General features: G+C 44.3%; 1 pseudogene; it reads right to left on the bottom strand.

Annotated features, from left to right (window-relative positions):
* Positions 1–210: 210 nt before the first annotated feature.
* Positions 211–23,903, bottom strand: part of LOC127911918 (E3 SUMO-protein ligase PIAS2-like) — a 49,207-nt pseudogene continuing 25,514 nt past the window's right edge.

The raw sequence follows: 23,903 nt of genomic DNA, 5'->3' as shown, positions 1-23,903 counted from the left end.
GCATCCTTTACCCACAGCAAAACAAGAGGAGCATCCTTTACCCACAGCGAAACCAGAGGAGCATCCTTTACCCACAGCGAAACCAGAGGAGCATCCTTTACCCATAGCAAAACAAGAGGAGCATCCTTTAACTACAATAAAATATTAAATATCTATTCCCTTAAATTTAAGTTTGGAAAATACTTCAGGTTCCATTTTAAAACATTAATGTAAATCGTAACATTTTATTGGGTAGGTCCCCTTTCCCTAAGCAACTCATACAAGGTTGAGGGCCAACATATCATTCTACACTTTAAAAACTGCAGCACTAATTGTCTTAGCTAATTTATCTAGAGTTTTGTACATTAAATAAAATACACTATTTCAGGCCCTGATTGCTTTTTTGGCTACGTTCAACAAAGGCTCAATTGACAACTTCGCATTACATTTGGTTCCGTGACCATGTAGCTATGTAACGGTGTGAAAACATCCTGCTTAACCTTCAAACCAACAAACTTCAAATGTTCAAAAGTCGGGACTCGTGGGACGGAAACCATTTGGGGACATTAACTCATATACATTTTTACACACAGAACAAAAGGGGATCCTCCCAAGAAGGCAAAATAATTAGATGGTACATACACAACAAGGTCAAACTAAATACAAAACAGATTTCCAAAATGCTGAGAAAGATGGCATTTTATAAACACTCAACGCTCTAGTTTGTATTACTTTTGATAATTTGTACAAAAAAAAACAAAATGGTACCTCCAATTCATGGATCCACCCCCCACACACAAATATCTCATTTCTAATGGTTCCATGTTTTAGATACACTTTCAACCGTGTACATAGTCAGTAGATCTGGAAAACTCAGTATTTATTGCTGTGACTGAAGGGGGAAACAACCCCGCCCCCCATTGTCCCACTTCCTGCGGAATGCTTCCATGTCAACTCATCCAATTAAAAACAAATGTGAAGAACAGACAGGTAAAATCCCCTTCTCTTCCAAAGGTCAGAATGTGTGTGGGGTGAGGCCAACTCAGTCAAAATAGGCTTTTGACTATTTGGGGGGGGGGGGGTCCATCCTCTCCTCTTTGACCCGGAAACCGATGAGTGGTCAAGGATATGTCAATTCGTTAGTAGCTGAATGGAAGAGTTTCCCTCCTCTCCTTGATAGTCACCTTTACCTCGAGGAAGGTCATGTGTATCCTACCGGAGTCCTTCATGGAAGACTACTGAAACCTGCCCCCCTTTAAATCAGCTTTCATTTCGTCGTCTGAGAAAAAGTATGAACATGTTTAAAATCTATCGTTGTAGCTATATATATAAAAAAAAATGTCTTCCACAACTATCTTCATTCGTTTTTATCACCACGTTTTGGGATCCAACCTGTAAACGTAATTTCATACAAGCACATTTTCACCCACATTCACTCTCCTAGCCGCCTCTCCTCCAATCACCTTTGACCTTTTTTCAAAAGGAGGTGGGAGAGGACGTAGGAGCTGAGCAAATCCAATTGAGAAAAGACTACGGGTCCAACAGTCTCAACTATCTAAAAATGGCTTCCTCTCCTAGTTTTCCTTTCCTTCAATCAGCGGTAGGGGGGGGGAAAGCAAATGTGTCCTAACTTCACTGGCAGACAGACAAAGGAAAGGAGACACGTTAGCCAAGCTCTGGGATCTCCCTGTCCCATGGTGGCCTGTGGACATCGTCCAGGTCAAAAATGGCACGATATTCCCTATATAGTGCACTACTACCTCAGTCCTCAGAGGCTTGTGTCGAATAGGAGGCTTAGTCCAATGAGCTCTCAGGGACCAGAGGCTTAGTCCAATGAGCTCTCAGGGACCAGAAGGTCAGTCCAATGAGATGATGTCTGAGATGATGTTGGACCCTCCTCCTCCTCCCCCAGTGATAACCCCAGTCTCATGGGAGGATGAAGAGGCAGTGGTGTGGTGGGAACTGGCGTCGTATTGGCCAGAAGAGGACACCAGGCCGGCGCTAGTGGTGGCACCCTGCAGGCTGCTGGTCAGGTTATCCAGGAACATGGGAGCTCTGTAATGCTGCGGGTCACCTTGGATCAGCGAGAACAGATCCAGACCTAGGTGAGAGTTGGGGGGGGGGGCGCGGAAAAGATCGTGTCACACTCCTCTCCTCTGAACTCACAAGCAACGTTCAATCAATCACATGTATTAATGAAGCCCTTCTTACATCAGCTGGTGTCACAAAGTGCTGTATAGAAACACAGCCTACATCACAGATATGGAGATTACCAGACAATGAGACAGAACACGTCATCGTTGGCAGGACAAACAGATCAAAGCTTCAACTGGGGTTGCAAAGTGACTTACTCTGCATGTCTGTAGGGATGGTGACTTAATCTACATGTCTATAGGGATGGTGACTTAATCTACATGTCTATAGGGATGGTGGCAGGGTGACTTAATCTACATGTCTGTAGGGATGGTGACTTAATCTACATGTCTGTAGGGATGGTGACAGGGTGACTTAATCTACATGTCTATAGGGATGGTGACAGGGTGACTTAATCTACATGTCTGTAGGGATGGTGACTTAATCTACATGTCTGTAAGGATGGTGACAGGGTGACTTAATCTACATGTCTATAGGGATGGTGACAGGGTGACTTAATCTACATGTCTGTAGGGATGGTGACTTAATCTACATGTCTGTAGGGATGGTGACAGGGTGACTTACTCTACATGTCTATAGGGATGGTGACAGGGTGACTTACTCTACATGTCTATAGGGATGGTGACAGGGTGACTTAATCTACATGTCTGTAGGGATGGTGACTTAATCTACATGTCTATAGGGATGGTGACTTAATCTACATGTCTATAGGGATGGTGACTTAATCTACATGTCTATAGGGATGGTGACTTACTCTACATGTCTATAGGGATGGTGACTTAATCTACATGTCTGTAGGGATGGTGGCAGGGTGACTTAATCTACATGTCTATAGGGATGGTGACTTACTCTACATATCTGTAGGGATGGTGCCAGGGTGACTTAATCTACATGTCTATAGGGATGGTGACAGGGTGACTTAATCTACATGTCTGTAGGGATGGTGACAGGGTGACTTAATCTACATGTCTATAGGGATGGTGACAGGGTGACTTAATCTACATGTCTATAGGGATGGTGACAGGGTGACTTAATCTACATGTCTATAGGGATGGTGACAGGGTGACTTAATCTACATGTCTATAGGGATGGTGACAGGGTGACTTACTCTACATGTCTATAGGGATGGTGACAGGGTGACTTAATCTACATGTCTGTAGGGATGGTGACTTAATCTACATGTCTGTAGGGATGGTGACAGGGTGACTTACTCTACATGTCTATAGGGATGGTGACAGGGTGACTTACTCTACATGTCTGTAGGGATGGTGACAGGGTGACTTAATCTACATGTCTATAGGGATGGTGACAGGGTGACTTAATCTACATGTCTATAGGGATGGTGACAGGGTGACTTAATCTACATGTCTATAGGGATGGTGACAGGGTGACTTAATCTACATGTCTATAGGGATGGTGACAGGGTGACTTAATCTACATGTCTATAGGGATGGTGACAGGGTGACTTACTCTACATGTCTGTAGGGATGGTGACAGGGTGACTTAATCTACATGTCTGTAGGGATGGTGACAGGGTGACTTAATCTACATGTCTATAGGGATGGTGACAGGGTGACTTACTCTACATGTCTGTAGGGATGGTGACAGGGTGACTTACTCTACATGTCTATAGGGATGGTGACAGGGTGACTTACTCTACATGTCTATAGGGATGGTGACAGGGTGACTTAATCTACATGTCTGTAGGGATGGTGACTTACTCTACATATCTGTAGGGATGGTGCCAGGGTGACTTAATCTACATGTCTATAGGGATGGTGACAGGGTGACTTAATCTACATGTCTGTAGGGATGGTGACAGGGTGACTTACTCTACATGTCTATAGGGATGGTGACAGGGTGACTTACTCTACATGTCTATAGGGATGGTGACTTAATCTACATGTCTATAGGGATGGTGACAGGGTGACTTACTCTACATGTCTATAGGGATGGTGACAGGGTGACTTAATCTACATGTCTGTAGGGATGGTGACAGGGTGACTTAATCTACATGTCTATAGGGATGGTGACTTACTCTACATGTCTATAGGGATGGTGACAGGGTGACTTAATCTACATGTCTGTAGGGATGGTGACAGGGTGACTTAATCTACATGTCTGTAGGGATGGTGACTTAATCTACATGTCTGTAGGGATGGTGACAGGGTGACTTAATCTACATGTCTATAGGGATGGTGACAGGGTGACTTAATCTACATGTCTATAGGGATGGTGACTTAATCTACATGTCTGTAGGGATGGTGACTTAATCTACATGTCTGTAGGGATGGTGACAGGGTGACTTAATCTACATGTCTATAAGGATGGTGACAGGGTGACTTAATCTACATGTCTGTAGGGATGGTGACAGGGTGACTTAATCTACATGTCTGTAGGGATGGTGACAGGGTGACTTAATCTACATGTCTGTAGGGATGGTGACTTAATCTACATGTCTGTAGGGATGGTGACAGGGTGACTTAATCTACATGTCTATAGGGATGGTGACAGGGTGACTTAATCTACATGTCTGTAGGGATGGTGACTTAATCTACATGTCTGTAGGGATGGTGACTTAATCTACATGTCTGTAGGGATGGTGACAGGGTGACTTAATCTACATGTCTATAAGGATGGTGACAGGGTGACTTAATCTACATGTCTATAGGGATGGTGACAGGGTGACTTACTCTACATGTCTATAGGGATGGTGACTTAATCTACATGTCTATAGGGATGGTGACAGGGTGACTTAATCTACATGTCTATAGGGATGGTGACAGGGTGACTTACTCTACATGTCTATAGGGATGGTGACAGGGTGACTTACTCTACATGTCTATAGGGATGGTGACAGGGTGACTTACTCTACATGTCTATAGGGATGGTGACTTAATCTACATGTCTGTAGGGATGGTGACAGGGTGACTTAATCTACATGTCTGTAGGGATGGTGACAGGGTGACTTAATCTACATGTCTGTAGGGATGGTGACTTAATCTACATGTCTGTAGGGATGGTGACAGGGTGACTTAATCTACATGTCTGTAGGGATGGTGACAGGGTGACTTAATCTACATGTCTGTAGGGATGGTGACTTAATCTACATGTCTGTAGGGATGGTGACAGGGTGACTTAATCTACATGTCTGTAGGGATGGTGACTTAATCTACATGTCTGTAGGGATGGTGACAGGGTGACTTAATCTACATGTCTATAGGGATGGTGACAGGGTGACTTAATCTACATGTCTGTAGGGATGGTGACTTAATCTACATGTCTGTAGGGATGGTGACTTAATCTACATGTCTGTAGGGATGGTGACAGGGTGACTTAATCTACATGTCTATAAGGATGGTGACAGGGTGACTTAATCTACATGTCTATAGGGATGGTGACAGGGTGACTTACTCTACATGTCTATAGGGATGGTGACAGGGTGACTTAATCTACATGTCTATAGGGATGGTGACAGGGTGACTTAATCTACATGTCTATAGGGATGGTGACAGGGTGACTTACTCTACATGTCTATAGGGATGGTGACAGGGTGACTTACTCTACATGTCTATAGGGATGGTGACAGGGTGACTTACTCTACATGTCTATAGGGATGGTGACTTAATCTACATGTCTGTAGGGATGGTGACAGGGTGACTTAATCTACATGTCTATAAGGATGGTGACAGGGTGACTTAATCTACATGTCTATAGGGATGGTGACTTAATCTACATGTCTGTAGGGATGGTGACAGGGTGACTTAATCTATATGTCTGTAGGGATGGTGACAGGGTGACTTAATCTACATGTCTGTAGGGATGGTGACTTAATCTACATGTCTGTAGGGATGGTGACAGGGTGACTTAATCTACATGTCTGTAGGGATGGTGACAGGGTGACTTAATCTACATGTCTGTAGGGATGGTGACTTACTCTACATGTCTGTAGGGATGGTGACAGGGTGACTTAATCTACATGTCTGTAGGGATGGTGACAGGGTGACTTACTCTACATGTCTATAGGGATGGTGACAGGGTGACTTAATCTACATGTCTATAGGGATGGTGACAGGGTGACTTACTCTACATGTCTATAGGGATGGTGACTTAATCTACATGTCTGTAGGGATGGTGACAGGGTGACTTAATCTACATGTCTATAGGGATGGTGACAGGGTGACTTAATCTACATGTCTATAGGGATGGTGACTTAATCTACATGTCTGTAGGGATGGTGACAGGGTGACTTAATCTACATGTCTGTAGGGATGGTGACTTAATCTACATGTCTGTAGGGATGGTGACAGGGTGACTTAATCTACATGTCTATAGGGATGGTGACAGGGTGACTTAATCTACATGTCTGTAGGGATGGTGACTTAATCTACATGTCTGTAGGGATGGTGACAGGGTGACTTAATCTACATGTCTGTAGGGATGGTGACAGGGTGACTTAATCTACATGTCTGTAGGGATGGTGACTTAATCTACATGTCTGTAGGGATGGTGACAGGGTGACTTAATCTACATGTCTATAGGGATGGTGACAGGGTGACTTACTCTACATGTCTGTAGGGATGGTGACAGGGTGACTTAATCTACATGTCTATAGGGATGGTGACAGGGTGACTTACTCTACATGTCTATAGGGATGGTGACAGGGTGACTTAATCTACATGTCTATAGGGATGGTGACAGGGTGACTTAATCTACATGTCTATAGGGATGGTGACAGGGTGACTTACTCTACATGTCTATAGGGATGGTGACAGGGTGACTTACTCTACATGTCTGTAGGGATGGTGACAGGGTGACTTAATCTACATGTCTGTAGGGATGGTGACAGGGTGACTTACTCTACATGTCTATAGGGATGGTGACAGGGTGACTTACTCTACATGTCTGTAGGGATGGTGACAGGGTGACTTAATCTACATGTCTATAGGGATGGTGACAGGGTGACTTAATCTACATGTCTGTAGGGATGGTGACAGGGTGACTTACTCTACATGTCTGTAGGGATGGTGACAGGGTGACTTAATCTACATGTCTGTAGGGATGGTGACAGGGTGACAATCTACATGTCTATAGGGATGGTGACAGGGTGACTTAATCTACATGTCTGTAGGGATGGTGACAGGGTGACTTAATCTACATGTCTGTAGGGATGGTGACAGGGTGACTTACTCTACATGTCTATAGGGATGGTGACTTACTCTACATGTCTATAGGGATGGTGACAGGGTGACTTACTCTACATGTCTATAGGGATGGTGACAGGGTGACTTACTCTACATGTCTGTAGGGATGGTGACAGGGTGACTTAATCTACATGTCTGTAGGGATGGTGACAGGGTGACTTAATCTACATGTCTGTAGGGATGGTGACAGGGTGACTTAATCTACATGTCTGTAGGGATGGTGACAGGGTGACTTAATCTACATGTCTGTAGGGATGGTGACTTAATCTACATGTCTGTAGGGATGGTGACAGGGTGACTTAATCTACATGTCTATAAGGATGGTGACAGGGTGACTTAATCTACATGTCTGTAGGGATGGTGACTTAATCTACATGTCTGTAGGGATGGTGACTTAATCTACATGTCTGTAGGGATGGTGACAGGGTGACTTAATCTACATGTCTATAAGGATGGTGACAGGGTGACTTAATCTACATGTCTGTAGGGATGGTGACTTAATCTACATGTCTGTAGGGATGGTGACAGGGTGACTTAATCTACATGTCTGTAGGGATGGTGACTTAATCTACATGTCTGTAGGGATGGTGACAGGGTGACTTAATCTACATGTCTATAGGGATGGTGACAGGGTGACTTAATCTACATGTCTGTAGGGATGGTGACTTAATCTACATGTCTGTAGGGATGGTGACTTAATCTACATGTCTGTAGGGATGGTGACAGGGTGACTTAATCTACATGTCTATAAGGATGGTGACAGGGTGACTTAATCTACATGTCTATAGGGATGGTGACAGGGTGACTTACTCTACATGTCTATAGGGATGGTGACAGGGTGACTTAATCTACATGTCTATAGGGATGGTGACAGGGTGACTTAATCTACATGTCTATAGGGATGGTGACAGGGTGACTTACTCTACATGTCTATAGGGATGGTGACAGGGTGACTTACTCTACATGTCTATAGGGATGGTGACAGGGTGACTTACTCTACATGTCTATAGGGATGGTGACTTAATCTACATGTCTGTAGGGATGGTGACAGGGTGACTTAATCTACATGTCTATAAGGATGGTGACAGGGTGACTTAATCTACATGTCTATAGGGATGGTGACTTAATCTACATGTCTGTAGGGATGGTGACAGGGTGACTTAATCTATATGTCTGTAGGGATGGTGACAGGGTGACTTAATCTACATGTCTGTAGGGATGGTGACTTAATCTACATGTCTGTAGGGATGGTGACAGGGTGACTTAATCTACATGTCTGTAGGGATGGTGACAGGGTGACTTAATCTACATGTCTGTAGGGATGGTGACAGGGTGACTTAATCTACATGTCTGTAGGGATGGTGACTTACTCTACATGTCTGTAGGGATGGTGACAGGGTGACTTAATCTACATGTCTGTAGGGATGGTGACAGGGTGACTTACTCTACATGTCTATAGGGATGGTGACAGGGTGACTTACTCTACATGTCTATAGGGATGGTGACAGGGTGACTTACTCTACATGTCTATAAGGATGGTGACAGGGTGACTTAATCTACATGTCTATAAGGATGGTGACAGGGTGACTTAATCTACATGTCTATAGGGATGGTGACTTAATCTACATGTCTGTAGGGATGGTGACAGGGTGACTTAATCTATATGTCTGTAGGGATGGTGACAGGGTGACTTAATCTACATGTCTGTAGGGATGGTGACTTAATCTACATGTCTGTAGGGATGGTGACAGGGTGACTTAATCTACATGTCTGTAGGGATGGTGACAGGGTGACTTAATCTACATGTCTGTAGGGATGGTGACTTACTCTACATGTCTGTAGGGATGGTGACAGGGTGACTTAATCTACATGTCTGTAGGGATGGTGACAGGGTGACTTAATCTACATGTCTGTAGGGATGGTGACAGGGTGACTTAATCTACATGTCTGTAGGGATGGTGACAGGGTGACTTACTCTACATGTCTGTAGGGATGGTGACAGGGTGACTTACTCTACATGTCTATAGGGATGGTGACTTACTCTGCATGTCTGTAGGGATGGTGACAGGGTGACTTAATCTACATGTCTGTAGGGATGGTGACAGGGTGACTTAATCTACATGTCTATAGGGATGGTGACAGGGTGACTTAATCTACATGTCTGTAGGGATGGTGACAGGGTGACTTACTCTACATGTCTGTAGGGATGGTGACAGGGTGACTTACTCTACATGTCTATAGGGATGGTGACAGGGTGACTTACTCTACATGTCTATAGGGATGGTGACAGGGTGACTTAATCTACATGTCTGTAGGGATGGTGACAGGGTGACTTAATCTACATGTCTGTAGGGATGGTGACAGGGTGACTTAATCTACATGTCTATAGGGATGGTGACTTAATCTACATGTCTGTAGGGATGGTGACAGGGTGACTTAATCTACATGTCTATAGGGATGGTGACAGGGTGACTTACTCTACATGTCTATAGGGATGGTGACTTACTCTACATGTCTATAGGGATGGTGACAGGGTGACTTACTCTACATGTCTGTAGGGATGGTGACAGGGTGACTTACTCTACATGTCTGTAGGGATGGTGACAGGGTGACTTAATCTACATGTCTGTAGGGATGGTGACAGGGTGACTTAATCTACATGTCTGTAGGGATGGTGACAGGGTGACTTAATCTACATGTCTGTAGGGATGGTGACTTAATCTACATGTCTATAGGGATGGTGACAGGGTGACTTAATCTACATGTCTATAAGGATGGTGACAGAGTGAATTAATCTACATGTCTATAGGGATGGTGACTTAATCTACATGTCTGTAGGGATGGTGACTTAATCTACATGTCTGTAGGGATGGTGACAGGGTGACTTAATCTACATGTCTATAAGGATGGTGACAGGGTGACTTAATCTACATGTCTGTAGGGATGGTGACAGGGTGACTTAATCTACATGTCTGTAGGGATGGTGACAGGGTGACTTAATCTACATGTCTGTAGGGATGGTGACTTAATCTACATGTCTGTAGGGATGGTGACAGGGTGACTTAATCTACATGTCTATAGGGATGGTGACAGGGTGACTTAATCTACATGTCTGTAGGGATGGTGACTTAATCTACATGTCTGTAGGGATGGTGACTTAATCTACATGTCTGTAGGGATGGTGACAGGGTGACTTAATCTACATGTCTATAGGGATGGTGACAGGGTGACTTAATCTACATGTCTATAGGGATGGTGACAGGGTGACTTACTCTACATGTCTATAGGGATGGTGACAGGGTGACTTAATCTACATGTCTATAGGGATGGTGACAGGGTGACTTAATCTACATGTCTATAGGGATGGTGACAGGGTGACTTACTCTACATGTCTATAGGGATGGTGACAGGGTGACTTACTCTACATGTCTATAGGGATGGTGACAGGGTGACTTACTCTACATGTCTATAGGGATGGTGACTTAATCTACATGTCTGTAGGGATGGTGACAGGGTGACTTAATCTACATGTCTATAGGGATGGTGACAGGGTGACTTAATCTACATGTCTATAGGGATGGTGACTTAATCTACATGTCTGTAGGGATGGTGACAGGGTGACTTAATCTACATGTCTGTAGGGATGGTGACAGGGTGACTTAATCTACATGTCTGTAGGGATGGTGACTTAATCTACATGTCTGTAGGGATGGTGACAGGGTGACTTAATCTACATGTCTATAGGGATGGTGACAGGGTGACTTAATCTACATGTCTGTAGGGATGGTGACAGGGTGACTTAATCTACATGTCTGTAGGGATGGTGACTTAATCTACATGTCTGTAGGGATGGTGACAGGGTGACTTAATCTACATGTCTGTAGGGATGGTGACAGGGTGACTTACTCTACATGTCTGTAGGGATGGTGACAGGGTGACTTAATCTACATGTCTGTAGGGATGGTGACAGGGTGACTTACTCTACATGTCTGTAGGGATGGTGACAGGGTGACTTACTCTACATGTCTGTAGGGATGGTGACAGGGTGACTTAATCTACATGTCTGTAGGGATGGTGACAGGGTGACTTAATCTACATGTCTGTAGGGATGGTGACAGGGTGACTTAATCTACATGTCTGTAGGGATGGTGACAGGGTGACTTACTCTACATGTCTGTAGGGATGGTGACAGGGTGACTTAATCTACATGTCTGTAGGGATGGTGACAGGGTGACTTAATCTACATGTCTGTAGGGATGGTGACTTAATCTACATGTCTGTAGGGATGGTGACAGGGTGACTTAATCTACATGTCTATAGGGATGGTGACAGGGTGACTTAATCTACATGTCTATAGGGATGGTGACAGGGTGACTTACTCTACATGTCTATAGGGATGGTGACAGGGTGACTTAATCTACATGTCTATAGGGATGGTGACAGGGTGACTTAATCTACATGTCTGTAGGGATGGTGACTTAATCTACATGTCTGTAGGGATGGTGACAGGGTGACTTAATCTACATGTCTATAAGGATGGTGACAGGGTGACTTAATCTACATGTCTATAGGGATGGTGACAGGGTGACTTACTCTACATGTCTATAGGGATGGTGACAGGGTGACTTACTCTACATGTCTATAGGGATGGTGACAGGGTGACTTAATCTACATGTCTATAGGGATGGTGACAGGGTGACTTAATCTACATGTCTATAGGGATGGTGACAGGGTGACTTACTCTACATGTCTATAGGGATGGTGACAGGGTGACTTACTCTACATGTCTATAGGGATGGTGACAGGGTGACTTACTCTACATGTCTATAGGGATGGTGACAGGGTGACTTACTCTACATGTCTATAGGGATGGTGACTTAATCTACATGTCTGTAGGGATGGTGACAGGGTGACTTAATCTACATGTCTATAGGGATGGTGACAGGGTGACTTAATCTACATGTCTATAGGGATGGTGACTTAATCTACATGTCTGTAGGGATGGTGACAGGGTGACTTAATCTATATGTCTGTAGGGATGGTGACAGGGTGACTTAATCTACATGTCTGTAGGGATGGTGACTTAATCTACATGTCTGTAGGGATGGTGACAGGGTGACTTAATCTACATGTCTATAGGGATGGTGACAGGGTGACTTAATCTACATGTCTGTAGGGATGGTGGTGACTTAATCTACATGTCTGTAGGGATGGTGACTTAATCTACATGTCTGTAGGGATGGTGACAGGGTGACTTAATCTACATGTCTGTAGGGATGGTGACAGGGTGACTTAATCTACATGTCTGTAGGGATGGTGACAGGGTGACTTAATCTACATGTCTGTAGGGATGGTGACAGGGTGACTTAATCTACATGTCTGTAGGGATGGTGACAGGGTGACTTAATCTACATGTCTGTAGGGATGGTGACAGGGTGACTTAATCTACATGTCTGTAGGGATGGTGACTTAATCTACATGTCTGTAGGGATGGTGACAGGGTGACTTAATCTACATGTCTATAGGGATGGTGACAGGGTGACTTAATCTACATGTCTGTAGGGATGGTGACTTAATCTACATGTCTGTAGGGATGGTGACTTAATCTACATGTCTGTAGGGATGGTGACAGGGTGACTTAATCTACATGTCTATAGGGATGGTGACAGGGTGACTTAATCTACATGTCTGTAGGGATGGTGACAGGGTGACTTAATCTACATGTCTGTAGGGATGGTGACAGGGTGACTTAATCTACATGTCTGTAGGGATGGTGACTTAATCTACATGTCTGTAGGGATGGTGACAGGGTGACTTAATCTACATGTCTGTAGGGATGGTGACATGACTTAATCTACATGTCTGTAGGGATGGTGACTTAATCTACATGTCTGTAGGGATGGTGACTTAATCTACATGTCTGTAGGGATGGTGACAGGGTGACTTAATCTACATGTCTATAGGGATGGTGACAGGGTGACTTAATCTACATGTCTATAAGGATGGTGACAGGGTGACTTAATCTACATGTCTATAAGGATGGTGACAGGGTGACTTAATCTACATGTCTGTAGGGATGGTGACAGGGTGACTTAATCTACATGTCTGTAGGGATGGTGACAGGGTGACTTAATCTACATGTCTATAGGGATGGTGACTTAATCTACATGTCTGTAGGGATGGTGACAGGGTGACTTAATCTACATGTCTATAGGGATGGTGACAGGGTGACTTAATCTACATGTCTATAGGGATGGTGACAGGGTGACTTAATCTATATGTCTGTAGGGATGGTGACAGGGTGACTTAATCTACATGTCTGTAGGGATGGTGACTTAATCTACATGTCTGTAGGGATGGTGACAGGGTGACTTAATCTACATGTCTGTAGGGATGGTGACTTAATCTACATGTCTGTAGGGATGGTGACAGGGTGACTTAATCTACATGTCTATAGGGATGGTGACAGGGTGACTTAATCTACATGTCTGTAGGGATGGTGACTTAATCTACATGTCTGTAGGGATGGTGACTTAATCTACATGTCTGTAGGGATGGTGACAGGGTGACTTAATCTACATGTCTATAAGGATGGTGACAGGGTGACTTAATCTACATGTCTATAGGGATGGTGACAGGGTGACTTACTCTACATGTCTATAGGGATGGTGACAGGGTGACTTAATCTACATGTCTATAGGGATGGTGACAGGGTGACTTAATCTACATGTCTATAGGGATGGTGACAGGGTGACTTACTCTACATGTCTATAGGGATGGTGACAGGGTGACTTAATCTACATGTCTATAGGGATGGTGACAGGGTGACTTACTCTACATGTCTATAGGGATGGTGACTTAATCTACATGTCTGTAGGGATGGTGACAGGGTGACTTAATCTACATGTCTATAAGGATGGTGACAGGGTGACTTAATCTACATGTCTATAGGGATGGTGACTTAATCTACATGTCTATAGGGATGGTGACAGGGTGACTTAATCTATATGTCTGTAGGGATGGTGACAGGGTGACTTAATCTACATGTCTGTAGGGATGGTGACTTAATCTACATGTCTGTAGGGATGGTGACAGGGTGACTTAATCTACATGTCTGTAGGGATGGTGACAGGGTGACTTAATCTACATGTCTGTAGGGATGGTGACAGGGTGACTTAATCTACATGTCTGTAGGGATGGTGACTTACTCTACATGTCTGTAGGGATGGTGACAGGGTGACTTAATCTACATGTCTGTAGGGATGGTGACAGGGTGACTTACTCTACATGTCTATAGGGATGGTGACAGGGTGACTTAATCTACATGTCTATAGGGATGGTGACAGGGTGACTTACTCTACATGTCTATAAGGATGGTGACAGGGTGACTTAATCTACATGTCTATAAGGATGGTGACAGGGTGACTTAATCTACATGTCTATAGGGATGGTGACTTAATCTACATGTCTGTAGGGATGGTGACAGGGTGACTTAATCTATATGTCTGTAGGGATGGTGACAGGGTGACTTAATCTACATGTCTGTAGGGATGGTGACTTAATCTACATGTCTGTAGGGATGGTGACAGGGTGACTTAATCTACATGTCTGTAGGGATGGTGACAGGGTGACTTAATCTACATGTCTGTAGGGATGGTGACTTACTCTACATGTCTGTAGGGATGGTGACAGGGTGACTTAATCTACATGTCTGTAGGGATGGTGACAGGGTGACTTACTCTACATGTCTATAGGGATGGTGACAGGGTGACTTAATCTACATGTCTGTAGGGATGGTGACAGGGTGACTTACTCTACATGTCTATAGGGATGGTGACAGGGTGACTTAATCTACATGTCTGTAGGGATGGTGACTTACTCTACATGTCTGTAGGGATGGTGACAGGGTGACTTAATCTACATGTCTGTAGGGATGGTGACAGGGTGACTTACTCTACATGTCTGTAGGGATGGTGACAGGGTGACTTACTCTACATGTCTGTAGGGATGGTGACAGGGTGACTTACTCTACATGTCTATAGGGATGGTGACAGGGTGACTTACTCTACATGTCTGTAGGGATGGTGACAGGGTGACTTAATCTACATGTCTATAGGGATGGTGACAGGGTGACTTAATCTACATGTCTATAGGGATGGTGACAGGGTGACTTAATCTACATGTCTGTAGGGATGGTGACAGGGTGACTTAATCTACATGTCTGTAGGGATGGTGACAGGGTGACTTAATCTACATGTCTATAGGGATGGTGACAGGGTGACTTAATCTACATGTCTGTAGGGATGGTGACAGGGTGACTTACTCTACATGTCTATAGGGATGGTGACAGGGTGACTTACTCTACATGTCTATAGGGATGGTGACTTAATCTACATGTCTATAGGGATGGTGACAGGGTGACTTACTCTACATGTCTATAGGGATGGTGACAGGGTGACTTACTCTACATGTCTATAGGGATGGTGACAGGGTGACTTAATCTACATGTCTATAGGGATGGTGACAGGGTGACTTAATCTACATGTCTGTAGGGATGGTGACAGGGTGACTTAATCTACATGTCTGTAGGGATGGTGACTTAATCTACATGTCTGTAGGGATGGTGACAGGGTGACTTAATCTACATGTCTATAGGGATGGTGACAGGGTGACTTAATCTACATGTCTGTAGGGATGGTGACTTAATCTACATGTCTGTAGGGATGGTGACTTAATCTACATGTCTGTAGGGATGGTGACAGGGTGACTTAATCTACATGTCTATAAGGATGGTGACAGGGTGACTTAATCTACATGTCTGTAGGGATGGTGACAGGGTGACTTAATCTACATGTCTGTAGGGATGGTGACAGGGTGACTTAATCTACATGTCTGTAGGGATGGTGACTTAATCTACATGTCTGTAGGGATGGTGACAGGGTGACTTAATCTACATGTCTATAGGGATGGTGACAGGGTGACTTAATCTACATGTCTGTAGGGATGGTGACTTAATCTACATGTCTGTAGGGATGGTGACTTAATCTACATGTCTACATGTCTGTAGGGATGGTGACAGGGTGACTTAATCTACATGTCTATAAGGATGGTGACAGGGTGACTTAATCTACATGTCTATAGGGATGGTGACAGGGTGGTGACAGTGGTGACTTAATCTACATGTCTATAGGGATGGTGACAGGGTGACTTAATCTACATGTCTATAGGGATGGTGACAGGGTGACTTAATGTCTGACATGTCTGTCTATAGGGATGGTGATGTCAGGGATGGTGACAGGGTGACTTAATCTACATGTCTGTAGGGATGGTGACAGGGTGACTTAATCTACATGTCTATAAGGATGGTGACAGGGTGACTTAATCTACATGTCTGTAGGGATGGTGACTTAATCTACATGTCTGTAGGGATGGTGACAGGGTGACTTAATCTACATGTCTGTAGGGATGGTGACAGGGTGACTTAATCTACATGTCTGTAGGGATGGTGACAGGGTGACTTAATCTACATGTCTGTAGGGATGGTGACAGGGTGACTTAATCTACATGTCTGTAGGGATGGTGACAGGGTGACTTAATCTACATGTCTGTAGGGATGGTGACAGGGTGACTTACTCTACATGTCTGTAGGGATGGTGACAGGGTGACTTAATCTACATGTCTGTAGGGATGGTGACAGGGTGACTTAATCTACATGTCTGTAGGGATGGTGACAGGGTGACTTAATCTACATGTCTGTAGGGATGGTGACAGGGTGACTTACATGTCTGTAGGGATGGTGACATGTCTACATGTCTGTAGGGATGGTGACAGGGTGACTTAATCTACATGTCTGTAGGGATGGTGACAGGGTGACTTAATCTACATGTCTGTAGGGATGGTGACAGGGTGACTTAATCTACATGTCTGTAGGGATGGTGACAGGGTGACTTACTCTACATGTCTGTAGGGATGGTGACAGGGTGACTTAATCTACATGTCTGTAGGGATGGTGACTTAATCTACATGTCTGTAGGGATGGTGACAGGGTGACTTAATCTACATGTCTATAGGGATGGTGACAGGGTGACTTAATCTACATGTCTATAGGGATGGTGACAGGGTGACTTACTCTACATGTCTATAGGGATGGTGACAGGGTGACTTACTCTACATGTCTATAGGGATGGTGACAGGGTGACTTAATCTACATGTCTGTAGGGATGTCTACATGTCTGTAGGGATGGTGACAGGGTGACTTAATCTACATGTCTATAAGGATGGTGACAGGGTGACTTAATCTACATGTCTATAGGGATGGTGACAGGGTGACTTACTCTACATGTCTATAGGGATGGTGACAGGGTGACTTACTCTACATGTCTATAGGGATGGTGACAGGGTGACTTAATCTACATGTCTATAGGGATGGTGACAGGGTGACTTAATCTACATGTCTATAGGGATGGTGACAGGGTGACTTACATGTCTACATGTCTATATGGTGACAGGGTGGATGGTGACAGGGTGACTTACTCTACATGTCTATAGGGATGGTGACTTAATCTACATGTCTGTAGGGATGGTGACAGGGTGACTTAATCTACATGTCTATAGGGATGGTGACAGGGTGACTTAATCTACATGTCTATAGGGATGGTGACTTAATCTACATGTCTGTAGGGATGGTGACAGGGTGACTTAATCTATATGTCTGTAGGGATGGTGACAGGGTGACTTAATCTACATGTCTGTAGGGATGGTGACTTAATCTACATGTCTGTAGGGATGGTGACAGGGTGACTTAATCTACATGTCTATAGGGATGGTGACAGGGTGACTTAATCTACATGTCTGTAGGGATGGTGACAGGGTGATGTCTGGTAATCTACATGTCTGTAGGGATGGTGACAGGGTGACTTAATCTACATGTCTGTAGGGATGGTGACAGGGTGACTTAATCTACATGTCTGTAGGGATGGTGACAGGGTGACTTAATCTACATGTCTGTAGGGATGGTGACAGGGTGACTTAATCTACATGTCTGTAGGGATGGTGACAGGGTGACTTAATCTACATGTCTGTAGGGATGGTGACTTAATCTACATGTCTGTAGGGATGGTGACAGGGTGACTTAATCTACATGTCTATAGGGATGGTGACAGGGTGACTTAATCTACATGTCTGTAGGGATGGTGACTTAATCTACATGTCTGTAGGGATGGTGACTTAATCTACATGTCTGTAGGGATGGTGACAGGGTGACTTAATCTACATGTCTATAAGGATGGTGACAGGGTGACTTAATCTACATGTCTGTAGGGATGGTGACAGGGTGACTTAATCTACATGTCTGTAGGGATGGTGACAGGGTGACTTAATCTACATGTCTGTAGGGATGGTGACTTAATCTACATGTCTGTAGGGATGGTGACAGGGTGACTTAATCTACATGTCTATAGGGATGGTGACAGGGTGACTTAATCTACATGTCTGTAGGGATGGTGACTTAATCTACATGTCTGTAGGGATGGTGACTTAATCTACATGTCTGTAGGGATGGTGACAGGGTGACTTAATCTACATGTCTATAAGGATGGTGACAGGGTGACTTAATCTACATGTCTATAGGGATGGTGACAGGGTGACTTACTCTACATGTCTATAGGGATGGTGACAGGGTGACTTACTCTACATGTCTATAGGGATGGTGACAGGGTGACTTAATCTACATGTCTATAGGGATGGTGACAGGGTGACTTAATCTACATGTCTATAGGGATGGTGACAGGGTGACTTAATCTACATGTCTATAGGGATGGTGACAGGGTGACTTACTCTACATGTCTATAGGGATGGTGACAGGGGTGACTTACTCTACATGTCTATAGGGATGGTGACTTAATCTACATGTCTGTAGGGATGGTGACAGGGTGACTTAATCTACATGTCTATAGGGATGGTGACAGGGTGACTTAATCTACATGTCTATAGGGATGGTGACTTAATCTACATGTCTGTAGGGATGGTGACAGGGTGACTTAATCTATATGTCTGTAGGGATGGTGACAGGGTGACTTAATCTACATGTCTGTAGGGATGGTGACTTAATCTACATGTCTGTAGGGATGGTGACAGGGTGACTTAATCTACATGTCTATAGGGATGGTGACAGGGTGACTTAATCTACATGTCTGTAGGGATGGTGACAGGGTGACTTAATCTACATGTCTGTAGGGATGGTGACTTAATCTACATGTCTGTAGGGATGGTGACAGGGTGACTTAATCTACATGTCTGTAGGGATGGTGACAGGGTGACTTAATCTACATGTCTGTAGGGATGGTGACAGGGTGACTTAATCTACATGTCTGTAGGGATGGTGACAGGGTGACTTAATCTACATGTCTGTAGGGATGGTGACAGGGTGACTTACTCTACATGTCTGTAGGGATGGTGACAGGGTGACTTAATCTACATGTCTGTAGGGATGGTGACTTAATCTACATGTCTGTAGGGATGGTGACAGGGTGACTTAATCTACATGTCTATAGGGATGGTGACAGGGTGACTTAATCTACATGTCTGTAGGGATGGTGACTTAATCTACATGTCTGTAGGGATGGTGACTTAATCTACATGTCTGTAGGGATGGTGACAGGGTGACTTAATCTACATGTCTATAAGGATGGTGACAGGGTGACTTAATCTACATGTCTGTAGGGATGGTGACAGGGTGACTTAATCTACATGTCTGTAGGGATGGTGACAGGGTGACTTAATCTACATGTCTGTAGGGATGGTGACTTAATCTACATGTCTGTAGGGATGGTGACAGGGTGACTTAATCTACATGTCTATAGGGATGGTGACAGGGTGACTTAATCTACATGTCTGTAGGGATGGTGACTTAATCTACATGTCTGTAGGGATGGTGACTTAATCTACATGTCTGTAGGGATGGTGACAGGGTGACTTAATCTACATGTCTATAAGGATGGTGACAGGGTGACTTAATCTACATGTCTATAAGGATGGTGACAGGGTGACTTAATCTACATGTCTATAGGGATGGTGACAGGGTGACTTACTCTACATGTCTATAGGGATGGTGACAGGGTGACTTAATCTACATGTCTATAGGGATGGTGACAGGGTGACTTAATCTACATGTCTATAGGGATGGTGACAGGGTGACTTACTCTACATGTCTATAGGGATGGTGACAGGGTGACTTACTCTACATGTCTATAGGGATGGTGACAGGGTGACTTACTCTACATGTCTATAGGGATGGTGACTTAATCTACATGTCTGTAGGGATGGTGACAGGGTGACTTAATCTACATGTCTATAGGGATGGTGACAGGGTGACTTAATCTACATGTCTATAGGGATGGTGACTTAATCTACATGTCTATAGGGATGGTGACAGGGTGACTTAATCTATATGTCTGTAGGGATGGTGACAGGGTGACTTAATCTACATGTCTGTAGGGATGGTGACTTAATCTACATGTCTGTAGGGATGGTGACAGGGTGACTTAATCTACATGTCTATAGGGATGGTGACAGGGTGACTTAATCTACATGTCTGTAGGGATGGTGACAGGGTGACTTAATCTACATGTCTGTAGGGATGGTGACTTACTCTACATGTCTATAGGGATGGTGACAGGGTGACTTACTCTACATGTCTATAGGGATGGTGACAGGGTGACTTACTCTACATGTCTATAGGGATGGTGACTTACTCTACATGTCTGTAGGGATGGTGACAGGGTGACTTACTCTACATGTCTATAGGGATGGTGACAGGGTGACTTACTCTACATGTCTGTAGGGATGGTGACTTAATCTACATGTCTGTAGGGATGGTGACAGGGTGACTTAATCTATATGTCTGTAGGGATGGTGACAGGGTGACTTAATCTACATGTCTGTAGGGATGGTGACTTAATCTACATGTCTGTAGGGATGGTGACAGGGTGACTTAATCTACATGTCTATAGGGATGGTGACAGGGTGACTTAATCTACATGTCTGTAGGGATGGTGACAGGGTGACTTAATCTACATGTCTGTAGGGATGGTGACTTAATCTACATGTCTGTAGGGATGGTGACAGGGTGACTTAATCTACATGTCTGTAGGGATGGTGACAGGGTGACTTAATCTACATGTCTGTAGGGATGGTGACAGGGTGACTTAATCTACATGTCTGTAGGGATGGTGACAGGGTGACTTAATCTACATGTCTGTAGGGATGGTGACTTAATCTACATGTCTGTAGGGATGGTGACAGGGTGACTTAATCTACATGTCTATAGGGATGGTGACAGGGTGACTTAATCTACATGTCTGTAGGGATGGTGACTTAATCTACATGTCTGTAGGGATGGTGACTTAATCTACATGTCTGTAGGGATGGTGACAGGGTGACTTAATCTACATGTCTATAAGGATGGTGACAGGGTGACTTAATCTACATGTCTGTAGGGATGGTGACAGGGTGACTTAATCTACATGTCTGTAGGGATGGTGACAGGGTGACTTAATCTACATGTCTGTAGGGATGGTGACTTAATCTACATGTCTGTAGGGATGGTGACAGGGTGACTTAATCTACATGTCTATAGGGATGGTGACAGGGTGACTTAATCTACATGTCTGTAGGGATGGTGACTTAATCTACATGTCTGTAGGGATGGTGACTTAATCTACATGTCTGTAGGGATGGTGACAGGGTGACTTAATCTACATGTCTATAAGGATGGTGACAGGGTGACTTAATCTACATGTCTATAAGGATGGTGACAGGGTGACTTAATCTACATGTCTATAGGGATGGTGACAGGGTGACTTACTCTACATGTCTATAGGGATGGTGACAGGGTGACTTAATCTACATGTCTATAGGGATGGTGACAGGGTGACTTAATCTACATGTCTATAGGGATGGTGACAGGGTGACTTACTCTACATGTCTATAGGGATGGTGACAGGGTGACTTACTCTACATGTCTATAGGGATGGTGACAGGGTGACTTACTCTACATGTCTATAGGGATGGTGACTTAATCTACATGTCTGTAGGGATGGTGACAGGGTGACTTAATCTACATGTCTATAGGGATGGTGACAGGGTGACTTAATCTACATGTCTATAGGGATGGTGACTTAATCTACATGTCTGTAGGGATGGTGACAGGGTGACTTAATCTATATGTCTGTAGGGATGGTGACAGGGTGACTTAATCTACATGTCTGTAGGGATGGTGACTTAATCTACATGTCTGTAGGGATGGTGACAGGGTGACTTAATCTACATGTCTATAGGGATGGTGACAGGGTGACTTAATCTACATGTCTGTAGGGATGGTGACAGGGTGACTTAATCTACATGTCTGTAGGGATGGTGACTTACTCTACATGTCTGTAGGGATGGTGACAGGGTGACTTAATCTACATGTCTGTAGGGATGGTGACAGGGTGACTTACTCTACATGTCTATAGGGATGGTGACAGGGTGACTTAATCTACATGTCTGTAGGGATGGTGACAGGGTGACTTACTCTACATGTCTATAGGGATGGTGACAGGGTGACTTAATCTACATGTCTATAGGGATGGTGACTTACTCTACATGTCTGTAGGGATGGTGACAGGGTGACTTACTCTACATGTCTGTAGGGATGGTGACAGGGTGACTTACTCTACATGTCTGTAGGGATGGTGACAGGGTGACTTACTCTACATGTCTGTAGGGATGGTGACAGGGTGACTTACTCTACATGTCTGTAGGGATGGTGACTTAATCTACATGTCTGTAGGGATGGTGACAGGGTGACTTAATCTACATGTCTGTAGGGATGGTGACAGGGTGACTTAATCTACATGTCTGTAGGGATGGTGACAGGGTGACTTAATCTACATGTCTGTAGGGATGGTGACAGGGTGACTTAATCTACATGTCTGTAGGGATGGTGACTTACTCTACATGTCTGTAGGGATGGTGACAGGGTGACTTAATCTACATGTCTATAGGGATGGTGACAGGGTGACTTAATCTACATGTCTGTAGGGATGGTGACTTAATCTACATGTCTGTAGGGATGGTGACTTAATCTACATGTCTGTAGGGATGGTGACAGGGTGACTTAATCTACATGTCTATAAGGATGGTGACAGGGTGACTTAATCTACATGTCTGTAGGGATGGTGACAGGGTGACTTAATCTACATGTCTGTAGGGATGGTGACAGGGTGACTTAATCTACATGTCTGTAGGGATGGTGACTTAATCTACATGTCTGTAGGGATGGTGACAGGGTGACTTAATCTACATGTCTATAGGGATGGTGACAGGGTGACTTAATCTACATGTCTGTAGGGATGGTGACTTAATCTACATGTCTGTAGGGATGGTGACTTAATCTACATGTCTGTAGGGATGGTGACAGGGTGACTTAATCTACATGTCTATAAGGATGGTGACAGGGTGACTTAATCTACATGTCTATAAGGATGGTGACAGGGTGACTTAATCTACATGTCTATAGGGATGGTG

Source organism: Oncorhynchus keta, chromosome 25 (assembly GCF_023373465.1).
Source record: "Oncorhynchus keta strain PuntledgeMale-10-30-2019 chromosome 25, Oket_V2, whole genome shotgun sequence".
Taxonomy (NCBI): Eukaryota; Metazoa; Chordata; class Actinopteri; order Salmoniformes; family Salmonidae; genus Oncorhynchus; species Oncorhynchus keta.
Note: the sequence above shows the minus strand (reverse complement) of the source record. Positions and strands in the feature narration are given on the sequence as shown.